Genomic DNA, 15,331 nt, shown 5'->3' on the forward strand with positions numbered 1-15,331 from the left:
CTCACTCCCATCACCTAACCCGCCCTAATAGAGTCTACCTTACCATGGTGGGCCGGCTTACAATCCTATTTGCCAAAATGTGATTTACTTTTAGCCAACTGGATTAGCCAAAGGACTCTGTTAAAAAAAGAATATAATAAACTATCTTAGATGGAGATTAACTAATTAGGGCCCTTTTTTATTAAGCACATTTCGATTTAAAAATTGTATCGTTCCCATTTTGCCGATAGCAACAGCACGGCGATGAACATGCACATTGCATTGCCGGGTTTTTGCTAGTGCAATTGGTATTTTCCAGAATTACAATTGTTGGTCTGCATCTTTTTTTGTTTTTTTTTTTGCGTTTCTATGCTTTATACCTTTTTGGTTAGGATTGGTATGGCTATGGGGAGGAGGACGCCATTACTAGAATTTGGGGGTGTATTTAAATCATTTTACATACACCCCTGAGTTCTACTCTGCAGGTTGCAACAATTTGTAATCACCATTCAAGTTCTCTTAAGGGCCAGTTCACTCTTAGGGTGCTTTGGTGGGTAGTGTTTCTGCTCTTTGCTTATAGCCGGTATTCAGCAAAGCACTGCGGTAAATCCTTGCAGTGCCTTCGATGTGCGTAAATCGCAAAAGTGCACTGCGTGCAACATTTTGCTGGCAGTTAGAACACCATTCTCATTCTCTGGAATGAGACCGAAAAACGCAATCACTGCAACATGGAGCCACAGTTGCTTAGTAGAAATGCAATCATACTCCGTAGGCGATTATGATTTGAATTTTGCGATCCCAGTGTTGAACCCGGCCTAAGGGGGACCAGCTGGATCCCAATTAATTATCAGGTGGTCGTTGTGTTCCCCAACTTTGCACTTGAGGGTGTAAGAGTGGTACCCTTTAAGACCACCTATCCCCCTCTTCCCTCTCCAAAACACTATACTCTATTCCTCTCTCACTCCCATCACCTAACCCGCCCTAATAGAGTCTACCTTACCATGGTGGGCCGGCTTACAATCCTATTTGCCAAAATGTGATTTACTTTTAGCCAACTGGATTAGCCAAAGGACTCTGTTAAAAAAAGAATATAATAAACTATCTTAGATGGAGATTAACTAATTAGGGCCCTTTTTTATTAAGAACGTTTCGATTTAAAAATTGTATCGTTCCCATTTTGCCAATAGCAACAGCACGGCGATGAATATGTAAATTGCATAACCGGGTTTTTGCTAGTGCAATTGGTATTTTCCAGAATTACAATTGTTGGCCTGCATCTTTTTTTGTTTTGTTTGCGTTTCTATGCTTTGTCCCTTTTTGGTGAGGATTGGTATGGCTATGGGGAGGAGGAGGCCATTATTAGAATTTGGGGGTGTATTTAAATCATTTTAAATACACCCCTGAGTTCTACTCTGCAGGTTGCAACAATTTGTAATCACCAATCAAGTTCTCTTAAGGGCCAGTTCACTCTTGGGGTGCTTTGGTGGGTAGTGTTTCTGCTCTTTGCTGATAGCCGGTATTCAGCAAAGCACTGCGGTAAATCCTTGCAGTGCCTGTGATGTGCGTATATCGCAAAAGTGCACTGCGTGCAAAATTTTGCTGGCAGTTAGAGCGCCATTCTCATTCTCTGGAATGAGACCGAAAAACGCAATCACTGCAACATGGAGCCACAATTGCTTAGTAGAAATGCAATCACACTCCGTAGGCGATTGTGATTTGCCTTTTGCGATCCCAGTGTTGAACCCGGCCTAAGGGGGACCAGCTGGATCCCAATTAATTATCAGGTGGTCGTTGTGTTCCCCAACTTTGCACTTGAAGGTGTAAGAGTGGTACCCTTTAAGACCACCTATCCCCCTCTTCCCTCTCCAAAACACTATACTCTATTCCTCTCTCACTCCCATCACCTAACCCGCCCTAATAGAGTCTACCTTACCATGGTGGGCCGGCTTACAATCCTATTTGCCAAAATGTGATTTACTTTTAGCCACCTGGATTAGCCAAAGGACTCTGTTAAAAAAAGAATATAATAAACTATCTTAGATGGAGATTAACTAATTAGGGCCCTTTTTTATTAAGCACATTTCGATTTAAAAATTGTATCGTTCCCATTTTGCCAATAGCACAGCACGGCGATGAACATGTAAATTGCATTGCCGGGTTTTTGCTAGTGCAATTGGTATTTTCCAGAATTACAATTGTTGGCCTGCATCTTTTTTTGTTTTGTTTGCGTTTCTATGCTTTGTCCCTTTTTGGTGAGGATTGGTATGGCTATGGGGAGGAGGAGGCCATTATTAGAATTTGGGGGTGTATTTAAATCATTTTAAATACACCCCTGAGTTCTACTCTGCAGGTTGCAACAATTTGTAATCACCAATCAAGTTCTCTTAAGGGCCAGTTCACTCTTGGGGTGCTTTGGTGGGTAGTGTTTCTGCTCTTTGCTGATAGCCGGTATTCAGCAAAGCACTGCGGTAAATCCTTGCAGTGCCTGTGATGTGCGTATATCGCAAAAGTGCACTGCGTGCAAAATTTTGCTGGCAGTTAGAGCGCCATTCTCATTCTCTGGAATGAGACCGAAAAACGCAATCACTGCAACATGGAGCCACAATTGCTTAGTAGAAATGCAATCACACTCCATAGGTGATTGCGATTTGCCTTTTGCGATCCCAGTGTTGAACCCGGCCTAAGGGGGACCAGCTGGATCCCAATTATTTATCAGGTGGTCGTTGTGTTCCCCGACTTTGCACTTGAGGGTGTAAGGGTGGTACCCTTTAAGTCCACCTATCTCCCCATCTTCCCTCTCCAAAACACTATACTCTATTCCTCTCTCACTCCCATCACCTAACCCGCCCTAATAGAGTCTACCTTACCATGGTGGGCCGGCTTACAATCCTATTTGCCAAAATGTGATTTACTTTTAGCCAACTGGATTAGCCAAAGGACTCTGTTAAAAAAAGAATATAATAAACTATCTTAGATGGAGATTAACTAATTAGGGCCCTTTTTTATTAAGAACGTTTCGATTTAAAAATTGTATCGTTCTCATTTTGCCAATAGCAACAGCACGGCGATGAACATATAAATTGCATTGCCGGGTTTTTGCTAGTGCAATTGGTATTTTCCAGAATTACAATTGTTGGCCTGCATCTTTTTTTGTTTTGTTTGCGTTTCTATGCTTTGTACCTTTTTGGTGAGGATTGGTATGGCTATGGGGAGGAGGAGGCCATTATTAGAATTTGGGGGTATATTTAAATCATTTTAAATACGCCCCTGAGTTCTACTCTGCAGGTTGCAACAATTTGTAATCGCCAATAAAGTTCTCTTAAGGGCCAGTTCACACTTGGGGTGCTTTAATAAGTGGTTTTTCTGCTCTTTGCTGATAGTCGGTATTCAGCAAAGCACTGCGGTAAATCCTTGCAGTGCCTGTGATGTGCGTATATCGCAAAAGTGCACTGCGTGCAACATTTTGCTGGCAGTTAGAGCGCCATTCTCATTCTCTGGAATGAGACCGAAAAACGCAATCACTGCAACATGGAGCCACAATTGCTTAGTAGAAATACAATCACACTCCATAGGCGATTGCGATTTGCCTTTTGCGATCCCAGTGTTGAACCGGCCTAAGGTGGACCAGCTGGATCCCAATTATTTATCAGGTGGTCGTTGTGTTCCCCAACTTTGCACTTGAGGGTGTAAGAGTGGTACCCTTTAAGACCACCTATCCCCCTCTTCCCTCTCCAAAACACTATACTCTATTCCTCTCTCACTCCCATCACCTAACCCGCCCTAATAGAGTCTACCTTACCATGGTGGGCCGGCTTACAATCCTATTTGCCAAAATGTGATTTACTTTTAGCCAACTGGATTAGCCAAAGGACTCTGTTAAAAAAAGAATATAATAAACTATCTTAGATGGAGATTAACTAATTAGGGCCCTTTTTTATTAAGAACGTTTCGATTTAAAAATTGTATCGTTCCCATTTTGCCAATAGCAACAGCACGGCGATGAACATGTAAATTGCATAACCGGGTTTTTGCTAGTGCAATTGGTATTTTCCAGAATTACAATTGTTGGCCTGCATCTTTTTTTGTTTTGTTTGCGTTTCTATCCTTTGTCCCTTTTTGGTGAGGATTGGTATGGCTATGGGGAGGAGGAGGCCATTATTAGAATTTGGGGGTGTATTTAAATCATTTTAAATACACCCCTGAGTTCTACTCTGCAGGTTGCAACAATTTGTAATCACCAATCAAGTTCTCTTAAGGGCCAGTTCACTCTTGGGGTGCTTTGGTGGGTAGTGTTTCTGCTCTTTGCTGATAGCCGGTATTCAGCAAAGCACTGCGGTAAATCCTTGCAGTGCCTGTGATGTGCGTATATCGCAAAAGTGCACTGCGTGCAAAATTTTGCTTGCAGTTAGAGCGCCATTCTCATTCTCTGGAATGAGACCGAAAAACGCAATCACTGCAACATGGAGCCACAATTGCTTAGTAGAAATGCAATCACACTCCATAGGTGATTGCGATTTGCCTTTTGCGATCCCAGTGTTGAACCCGGCCTAAGGGGGACCAGCTGGATCCCAATTATTTATCAGGTGGTCGTTGTGTTCCCCGACTTTGCACTTGAGGGTGTAAGGGTGGTACCCTTTAAGTCCACCTATCTCCCCATCTTCCCTCTCCAAAACACTATACTCTATTCCTCTCTCACTCCCATCACCTAACCCGCCCTAATAGAGTCTACCTTACCATGGTGGGCCGGCTTACAATCCTATTTGCCAAAATGTGATTTACTTTTAGCCAACTGGATTAGCCAAAGGACTCTGTTAAAAAAAGAATATAATAAACTATCTTAGATGGAGATTAACTAATTAGGGCCCTTTTTTATTAAGCACATTTCGATTTAAAAATTGTATCGTTCCCATTTTGCCAATAGCAACAGCACGGCGATGAACATGTGAATTGCATTGCCGGGTTTTTGCTAGTGCAATTGGTATTTTCCAGAATTACAATTGTTGGTCTGCATCTTTTTTTGTTTTTTTGGAGTTTCTATGCTTTATACCTTTTTGGTGAGGATGGGTATGGCTATGGGGAGGAGGAGGCCATTATTAGAATGTGGGGGTGTATTTAAATCATTTTAAATACACCCCTGAGTTCTACTCTGCAGGTTGCAACAATTTGTAATCACCAATCAAGTTCTCTTAAGGGCCAGTTCACTCTTAGGGTGCTTTGGTGGGTAGTGTTTCTGCTCTTTGCTGATAGCCGGTATTCAGCAAAGCACTGCGGTAAATCCTTGCAGTGCCTGTGATGTGCGTAAATCGCAAAAGTGCACTGCGTGCAACATTTTGCTGGCAGTTAGAACACCATTCTCATTCTCTGGAATGAGACCGAAAAACGCAATCACTGCAACATGGAGCCACAGTTGCTTAGTAGAAATGCAATCACACTCCGTAGGCGATTGTGATTTGCCTTTTGCGATCCCAGTGTTGAACTCGGCCTAAGGGGGACCAGCTGGATCCCAATTATTTATCAGGTGGTCGTTGTGTTCCCCGACTTTGCACTTGAGGGTGTAAGAGTGGTACCCTTTAAGTCCACCTATCCCCCTCTTCCCTCTCCAAAACACTATACTCTATTCCTCTCTCACTCCCATCACCTAACCTGCCCTAATAGAGTCTACCTTACCATGGTGGGCCGGCTTACAATCCTATTTGCCAAAATGTGATTTACTTTAACCAACTGGATTAGCCAAAGGACTCTGTTAAAAAAAGAATATAATAAACTATCTTAGATGGAGATTAACTAATTAGGGCCCTTTTTTATTAAGCACATTTCGATTTAAAAATTGTATCGTTCCCATTTTGCCAATAGCAACAGCACGGCGATGAACATGTAAATTGCATTCCCGGGTTTTTGCTAGTGCAATTGGTATTTTCCAGAATTACAATTGTTGGTCTGCATCTTTTTTTTTTTTTTTTTGCGTTTCTATGCTTTATACCTTTTTGGTGAGGATTGGTATGGCTATGGGGAGGAGGACGCCATTACTAGAATTTGGGGGTGTATTTAAATCATTTTACATACACCCCTGAGTTCTACTCTGCAGGTTGCAACAATTTGTAATCACCAATCAAGTTCTCTTAAGGGCCAGTTCACTCTTAGGGTGCTTTGGTGGGTAGTGTTTCTGCTCTTTGCTGATAGCCGGTATTCAGCAAAGCACTGCGGTAAATCCTTGCAGTGCCTTCGATGTGCGTAAATCGCAAAAGTGCACTGCGTGCAACATTTTGCTGGCAGTTAGAACACCATTCTCATTCTCTGGAATGAGACCGAAAAACGCAATCACTGCAACATGGAGCCACAGTTGCTTAGTAGAAATGCAATCATACTCCGTAGGCGATTATGATTTGAATTTTGCGATCCCAGTGTTGAACCCGGCCTAAGGGGGACCAGCTGGATCCCAATTAATTATCAGGTGGTCGTTGTGTTCCCCAACTTTGCACTTGAGGGTGTAAGAGTGGTACCCTTTAAGACCACCTATCCCCCTCTTCCCTCTCCAAAACACTATTCCTCTCTCACTCCCATCACCTAACCCGCCCTAATAGAGTCTACCTTACCATGGTGGGCCGGCTTACAATCCTATTTGCCAAAATGTGATTTACTTTTAGCCAACTGGATTAGCCAAAGGACTCTGTTAAAAAAAGAATATAATAAACTATCTTAGATGGAGATTAACTAATTAGGGCCCTTTTTTATTAAGAACGTTTCGATTTAAAAATTGTATCGTTCCCATTTTGCCAATAGCAACAGCATGGCGATGAACATGTAAATTGCATTGCCGGGTTTTTGCTAGTGCAATTGGTATTTTCCAGAATTACAATTGTTGGCCTGCATCTTTTTTTGTTTTGTTTGCGTTTCTATGCTTTGTCCCTTTTTGGTGAGGATTGGTATGGCTATGGGGAGGAGGAGGCCATTATTAGAATTTGGGGGTGTATTTAAATCATTTTAAATACACCTCTGAGTTCTACTCTGCAGGTTGCAACAATTTGTAATCACCAATCAAGTTCTCTTAAGGGCCAGTTCACTCTTGGGGTGCTTTGGTGGGTAGTGTTTCTGCTATTTGCTGATAGCCGGTATTCAGCAAAGCACTGCGGTAAATCCTTGCAGTGCCTGTGATGTGCGTATATCGCAAAAGTGCACTGCGTGCAAAATTTTGCTGGCAGTTAGAGCGCCATTCTCATTCTCTGGAATGAGACCGAAAAACGCAATCACTGCAACATGGAGCCACAATTGCTTAGTAGAAATGCAATCACACTCCATAGGTGATTGCGATTTGCCTTTTGCGATCCCAGTGTTGAACCCGGCCTAAGGGGGACCAGCTGGATCCCAATTATTTATCAGGTGGTCGTTGTGTTCCCCGACTTTGCACTTGAGGGTGTAAGAGTGGTACCCTTTAAGTCCACCTATCTCCCCATCTTCCCTCTCCAAAACACTATACTCTATTCCTCTCTCACTCCCATCACCTAACCCGCCCTAATAGAGTCTACCTTACCATGGTGGGCTGGCTTTCAATCCTATTTGCCAAAATGTGATTTACTTTTAGCCAACTGGATTAGCCAAAGGACTCTGTTAAAAAAAGAATATAATAAACTATCTTAGATGGAGATTAACTAATTAGGGCCCTTTTTTATTAAGAACGTTTCGATTTAAAAATTGTATCGTTCTCATTTTGCCAATAGCAACAGCACGGCGATGAACATGTAAATTGCATTGCCGGGTTTTTGCTAGTGCAATTGGTATTTTCCAGAATTACAATTGTTGGTCTGCATCTTTTTTTGTTTTTTTTGCGTTTCTATGCTTTATACCTTTTTGGTGAGGATGGGTATGGCTATGGGGAGGAGGAGGCCATTATTAGAATTTGGGGGTGTATTTAAATCATTTTAAATACACCCCTGAGTTCTACTCTGCAGGTTGCAACAATTTGTAATCACCAATCAAGTTCTCTTAAGGGCCAGTTCACTCTTAGGGTGCTTTGGTGGGTAGTGTTTCTGCTCTTTGCTGATAGCCGGTATTCAGCAAAGCACTGCGGTAAATCCTTGCAGTGCCTGTGATGTGCGTAAATCGCAAAAGTGCACTGCGTGCAACATTTTGCTGGCAGTTAGAACACCATTCTCATTCTCTGGAATGAGACCGAAAAACGCAATCACTGCAACATGGAGCCACAGTTGCTTAGTAGAAATGCAATCACACTCCGTAGGCGATTGTGATTTGCCTTTTGCGATCCCAGTGTTGAACCCGGCCTAAGGGGGACCAGCTGGATCCCAATTAATTATCAGGTGGTCGTTGTGTTCCCCAACTTTGCACTTGAGGGTGTAAGAGTGGTACCCTTTAAGACCACCTATCCCCATCTTCCTTCTCCAAAACGCTATCCCCTATTCCTCTCTCACTCCCATTCCCTAACCCGCCCTAATAGAGTCTACCTTACCATGGTGGGCCGGCTTACAATCCTATTGGCCAAAATGTAATTTAGTTTTAGCCAACTGGATTAGCCAAAGGACTCTGTTAAAAAAGAATATAATAAACGATCTTAGATGGAGATTAACTAATTAGCGCCCTTTTTTATTAAGCAAGTTTCGATTTAAAAATTGTATCGTTCCCATTTTGCCAATAGCAACAGCACGGCGATGAACATGTAAATTGCATTGCCGGGTTTTTGCTAGTGCAATTGGTATTTTCCAGAATTACAATTGTTGGCCTGCATCTTTTTTTGTTTTGTTTGCGTTTCTATGCTTTGTATCTTTTTGGTGAGGATTGGTATGGCTATGGGGAGGAGGAGGCCATTATTAGGCGTACGTTAAAAAGGGGCGCTGGGAAAAAAGGGCGCCGGGTTTTTAACGATAAGCATGGATAACGTTTAAAAATGTATTGTACTATATTTCGTTTAAAATTAATGTTTTTTAAAGTTATAAATCATTAAATAATGTGCATTAAATCGGCAATTGTAAAAACGTTAATCTTTCGTTTAAATACTGAAACGTATAATAACGTTAAAAAAAAAAAAATTACTAAGTAACCCTCCCTGTACCTACCCCTAACCCCTAGACCCCCCTGTTAGTGCCTAAACCTAAGACCCCCCCTGTGGGTGCCTAAACCTAAGACCCCCCTGTTGGTGCCTAAACCTAAGACCCCCCTGTTGGTGCCTAAACCTAAGACCCCCCTGTTGGTGCCTAAACCTAAGACCCCCCTGTTGGTGCCTAAACCTAAGACCCCCCTTTTGGTGCCTAAACCTAAGACCCCCTGTTGGTGCCTAAACCTAAGACCCCCCCTGTTGATTCCTAAACCTAAGACCCCCCTGTTGGTGCCTAAACCTAAGACCCCCCTGTTGGTTTTTTCGTTTAAAAATAATGTAAAAAAAAAAAATGTACTTTTTTTCGTTTAAAAATAATGTTTGAAAAAAAATATTGTACTGTTTTTCGTTTAAAAATAATATTTAAAATGTATAAATCATTAAATAATGTGTAATCATGAGAAGCAGTAATAAAACATTAAGTCTCCGGGCGCCGCTTTTAAAACGTTATTTTTCACCGGCGCCCTTTTTTCCTATCGGGCGCCCATTAAACGATATTTATTATAGGAGTGAATGGCGGCGCCCGATTTGTCCACTAGCCTCAGGCGCCCGAATTTACTGTTTCCCATTATTAGAATTTGGGGGTATATTTAAATCATTTTAAATATGCCCCTGAGTTCTACTCTGCAGGTTGCAACAATTTGTAATCACTTATCAAGTTCTCTTAAGGGCCAGTTCACACTTGGGGTGCTTTGGTGGGTAGTGTTTCTGCTCTTTGCTGATAGCCAGTATTCAGCAAAGCACTGCAGTAAATCCTTGCAGTGCCTGTGATGTGCGTATATCGCAAAAGTGCACTGCGTTCAACATTTTGCTGGCAGTTAGAACGCCATTCTCATTCTCTGGAATAAGACCGAAAAACGCAATCACTGTAACATGGAGCCACAATTGCTTGGTAGAAATGCAATTACACTCCATAGGTGATTGCGATTTGCCTTTTGCGATGCCAGTGTTGAACCCGGCCTAAGGGGGACCAGCTGGATCCCATTTATTTATCTGGTGGTCGTTGTGTTCCCTGACTTTGCACTTGATGGTGTAAGAGTGGTACCCCTTAAAGAGAGCCTGAAGCGAGAATAAATCTCACTTCAGACCTCATAAATAGCAGGGGCATGTGTGCCCCTGCTAAACCGCCGCTATCCCGCGGCTTAACGGGGGGCCCTGATCCCCCAAATCCCCTCGGTGCAGAGGGGGAGCGCTTCCTGGTTGGGGCAGGGCTAACCGCCGCAGCCCTGCCCCACGCGCGTCTGTCAGCGCGTATCTCCGCCTCTCCCCCGCCCCTCTCAGTCTTCCTTCACTGAGAGGGGCGGGGGAGAGGCGGCGATGCGCCGCTGATAGACACGACTGGAGGCAGGGCTGCGGCAGTTAGCCCTGCATCCAGGAGCGACCAAGTCTGCAACCAAGTGTTGCAGTGGTGGGTTTGGGGGTGAAGGGACCCCCGTTTAGCGTCGAGATAGCGGCGGTTTAGCAGGGGCACACGTGCCCCTGCTAACTTTGAGCTCTGAAGCGAGATTTATTCTCGCTTCAGAGTCTCTTTAAGACCACCTATCCCCATCTTCCCTCTCCAAAACGATCCCCTATTCCTCTCTCACTCCCATTCCCAACCCGACCTAATAGAGTCTACCTTACTATGGTGGGCCAGCTTACAATCCTATTGGACAAAATGTAATTTAGTTTTAGCCAACTGGATTAGCCAAAGGACTAAAAAAAATAATATAATAAACGATCTTAGATGGAGATTAACTAATTTGGGCCCTTTTTTATTAAGCACGTTTCGATTTAAAAATTGTATCGTTCCCATTTTGCCAATAGCAACAGCACGGCGATGAACATGTAAATTGCATTGCCGGGTTTTTGCTAGTGCAATTGGTATTTTCCAGAATTACAATTGTTGGCCTGCATCTTTTTTTGTTTTGTTTGCGTTTCTATGCTTTGTACCTTTTTGGTGAGGATTGGTATGGCTATAGGGAGGAGGACGCCATTATTAGAATTTGGGGGTGTATTTAAATCATTTTAAATACGCCCCTGAGTTCTACTCTGTAGGTTGCAACAATTTGTAATCACCAATCAAGTTCTCTTAAGGGCCAGTTCACACTTGGGGTGCTTTGGTGGGTAGTGTTTCTGCTCTTTGCTGATAGCCGGTATTCAGCAAAGCACTGCGGTAAATCCTTGCAGTGCCTTCGATGTGCGTAAATCGCAAAAGTGCACTGCGTGCAACATTTTGCTGGCAGTTAGAACACCATTCTCATTCTCTGGAATGAGACCGAAAAACGCAATCACTGCAACATGGAGCCACAGTTGCTTAGTAGAAATGCAATCATACTCCGTAGGCGATTATGATTTGAATTTTGCGATCCCAGTGTTGAACCCGGCCTAAGGGGGACCAGCTGGATCCCAATTAATTATCAGGTGGTCGTTGTGTTCCCCAACTTTGCACTTGAGGGTGTAAGAGTGGTACCCTTTAAGACCACCTATCCCCCTCTTCCCTCTCCAAAACACTATTCCTCTCTCACTCCCATCACCTAACCCGCCCTAATAGAGTCTACCTTACCATGGTGGGCCGGCTTACAATCCTATTTGCCAAAATGTGATTTACTTTTAGCCAACTGGATTAGCCAAAGGACTCTGTTAAAAAAAGAATATAATAAACTATCTTAGATGGAGATTAACTAATTAGGGCCCTTTTTTATTAAGAACGTTTCGATTTAAAAATTGTATCGTTCCCATTTTGCCAATAGCAACAGCATGGCGATGAACATGTAAATTGCATTGCCGGGTTTTTGCTAGTGCAATTGGTATTTTCCAGAATTACAATTGTTGGCCTGCATCTTTTTTTGTTTTGTTTGCGTTTCTATGCTTTGTCCCTTTTTGGTGAGGATTGGTATGGCTATGGGGAGGAGGAGGCCATTATTAGAATTTGGGGGTGTATTTAAATCATTTTAAATACACCTCTGAGTTCTACTCTGCAGGTTGCAACAATTTGTAATCACCAATCAAGTTCTCTTAAGGGCCAGTTCACTCTTGGGGTGCTTTGGTGGGTAGTGTTTCTGCTATTTGCTGATAGCCGGTATTCAGCAAAGCACTGCGGTAAATCCTTGCAGTGCCTGTGATGTGCGTATATCGCAAAAGTGCACTGCGTGCAAAATTTTGCTGGCAGTTAGAGCGCCATTCTCATTCTCTGGAATGAGACCGAAAAACGCAATCACTGCAACATGGAGCCACAATTGCTTAGTAGAAATGCAATCACACTCCATAGGTGATTGCGATTTGCCTTTTGCGATCCCAGTGTTGAACCCGGCCTAAGGGGGACCAGCTGGATCCCAATTATTTATCAGGTGGTCGTTGTGTTCCCCGACTTTGCACTTGAGGGTGTAAGAGTGGTACCCTTTAAGTCCACCTATCTCCCCATCTTCCCTCTCCAAAACACTATACTCTATTCCTCTCTCACTCCCATCACCTAACCCGCCCTAATAGAGTCTACCTTACCATGGTGGGCTGGCTTTCAATCCTATTTGCCAAAATGTGATTTACTTTTAGCCAACTGGATTAGCCAAAGGACTCTGTTAAAAAAAGAATATAATAAACTATCTTAGATGGAGATTAACTAATTAGGGCCCTTTTTTATTAAGAACGTTTCGATTTAAAAATTGTATCGTTCTCATTTTGCCAATAGCAACAGCACGGCGATGAACATGTAAATTGCATTGCCGGGTTTTTGCTAGTGCAATTGGTATTTTCCAGAATTACAATTGTTGGTCTGCATCTTTTTTTGTTTTTTTTGCGTTTCTATGCTTTATACCTTTTTGGTGAGGATGGGTATGGCTATGGGGAGGAGGAGGCCATTATTAGAATTTGGGGGTGTATTTAAATCATTTTAAATACACCCCTGAGTTCTACTCTGCAGGTTGCAACAATTTGTAATCACCAATCAAGTTCTCTTAAGGGCCAGTTCACTCTTAGGGTGCTTTGGTGGGTAGTGTTTCTGCTCTTTGCTGATAGCCGGTATTCAGCAAAGCACTGCGGTAAATCCTTGCAGTGCCTGTGATGTGCGTAAATCGCAAAAGTGCACTGCGTGCAACATTTTGCTGGCAGTTAGAACACCATTCTCATTCTCTGGAATGAGACCGAAAAACGCAATCACTGCAACATGGAGCCACAGTTGCTTAGTAGAAATGCAATCACACTCCGTAGGCGATTGTGATTTGCCTTTTGCGATCCCAGTGTTGAACCCGGCCTAAGGGGGACCAGCTGGATCCCAATTAATTATCAGGTGGTCGTTGTGTTCCCCAACTTTGCACTTGAGGGTGTAAGAGTGGTACCCTTTAAGACCACCTATCCCCATCTTCCTTCTCCAAAACGCTATCCCCTATTCCTCTCTCACTCCCATTCCCTAACCCGCCCTAATAGAGTCTACCTTACCATGGTGGGCCGGCTTACAATCCTATTGGCCAAAATGTAATTTAGTTTTAGCCAACTGGATTAGCCAAAGGACTCTGTTAAAAAAGAATATAATAAACGATCTTAGATGGAGATTAACTAATTAGCGCCCTTTTTTATTAAGCAAGTTTCGATTTAAAAATTGTATCGTTCCCATTTTGCCAATAGCAACAGCACGGCGATGAACATGTAAATTGCATTGCCGGGTTTTTGCTAGTGCAATTGGTATTTTCCAGAATTACAATTGTTGGCCTGCATCTTTTTTTGTTTTGTTTGCGTTTCTATGCTTTGTATCTTTTTGGTGAGGATTGGTATGGCTATGGGGAGGAGGAGGCCATTATTAGGCGTACGTTAAAAAGGGGCGCTGGGAAAAAAGGGCGCCGGGTTTTTAACGATAAGCATGGATAACGTTTAAAAATGTATTGTACTATATTTCGTTTAAAATTAATGTTTTTTAAAGTTATAAATCATTAAATAATGTGCATTAAATCGGCAATTGTAAAAACGTTAATCTTTCGTTTAAATACTGAAACGTATAATAACGTTAAAAAAAAAAAAATTACTAAGTAACCCTCCCTGTACCTACCCCTAACCCCTAGACCCCCCTGTTAGTGCCTAAACCTAAGACCCCCCCTGTGGGTGCCTAAACCTAAGACCCCCCTGTTGGTGCCTAAACCTAAGACCCCCCTGTTGGTGCCTAAACCTAAGACCCCCCTGTTGGTGCCTAAACCTAAGACCCCCCTGTTGGTGCCTAAACCTAAGACCCCCCTTTTGGTGCCTAAACCTAAGACCCCCTGTTGGTGCCTAAACCTAAGACCCCCCCTGTTGATTCCTAAACCTAAGACCCCCCTGTTGGTGCCTAAACCTAAGACCCCCCTGTTGGTTTTTTCGTTTAAAAATAATGTAAAAAAAAAAAATGTACTTTTTTTCGTTTAAAAATAATGTTTGAAAAAAAATATTGTACTGTTTTTCGTTTAAAAATAATATTTAAAATGTATAAATCATTAAATAATGTGTAATCATGAGAAGCAGTAATAAAACATTAAGTCTCCGGGCGCCGCTTTTAAAACGTTATTTTTCACCGGCGCCCTTTTTTCCTATCGGGCGCCCATTAAACGATATTTATTATAGGAGTGAATGGCGGCGCCCGATTTGTCCACTAGCCTCAGGCGCCCGAATTTACTGTTTCCCATTATTAGAATTTGGGGGTATATTTAAATCATTTTAAATATGCCCCTGAGTTCTACTCTGCAGGTTGCAACAATTTGTAATCACTTATCAAGTTCTCTTAAGGGCCAGTTCACACTTGGGGTGCTTTGGTGGGTAGTGTTTCTGCTCTTTGCTGATAGCCAGTATTCAGCAAAGCACTGCAGTAAATCCTTGCAGTGCCTGTGATGTGCGTATATCGCAAAAGTGCACTGCGTTCAACATTTTGCTGGCAGTTAGAACGCCATTCTCATTCTCTGGAATAAGACCGAAAAACGCAATCACTGTAACATGGAGCCACAATTGCTTGGTAGAAATGCAATTACACTCCATAGGTGATTGCGATTTGCCTTTTGCGATGCCAGTGTTGAACCCGGCCTAAGGGGGACCAGCTGGATCCCATTTATTTATCTGGTGGTCGTTGTGTTCCCTGACTTTGCACTTGATGGTGTAAGAGTGGTACCCCTTAAAGAGAGCCTGAAGCGAGAATAAATCTCACTTCAGACCTCATAAATAGCAGGGGCATGTGTGCCCCTGCTAAACCGCCGCTATCCCGCGGCTTAACGGGGGGCCCTGATCCCCCAAATCCCCTCGGTGCAGAGGGGGAGCGCT

Source organism: Hyperolius riggenbachi, chromosome 9, assembly GCF_040937935.1.
Source record: "Hyperolius riggenbachi isolate aHypRig1 chromosome 9, aHypRig1.pri, whole genome shotgun sequence".
In the NCBI taxonomy this organism is placed as follows: Eukaryota; Metazoa; Chordata; class Amphibia; order Anura; family Hyperoliidae; genus Hyperolius; species Hyperolius riggenbachi.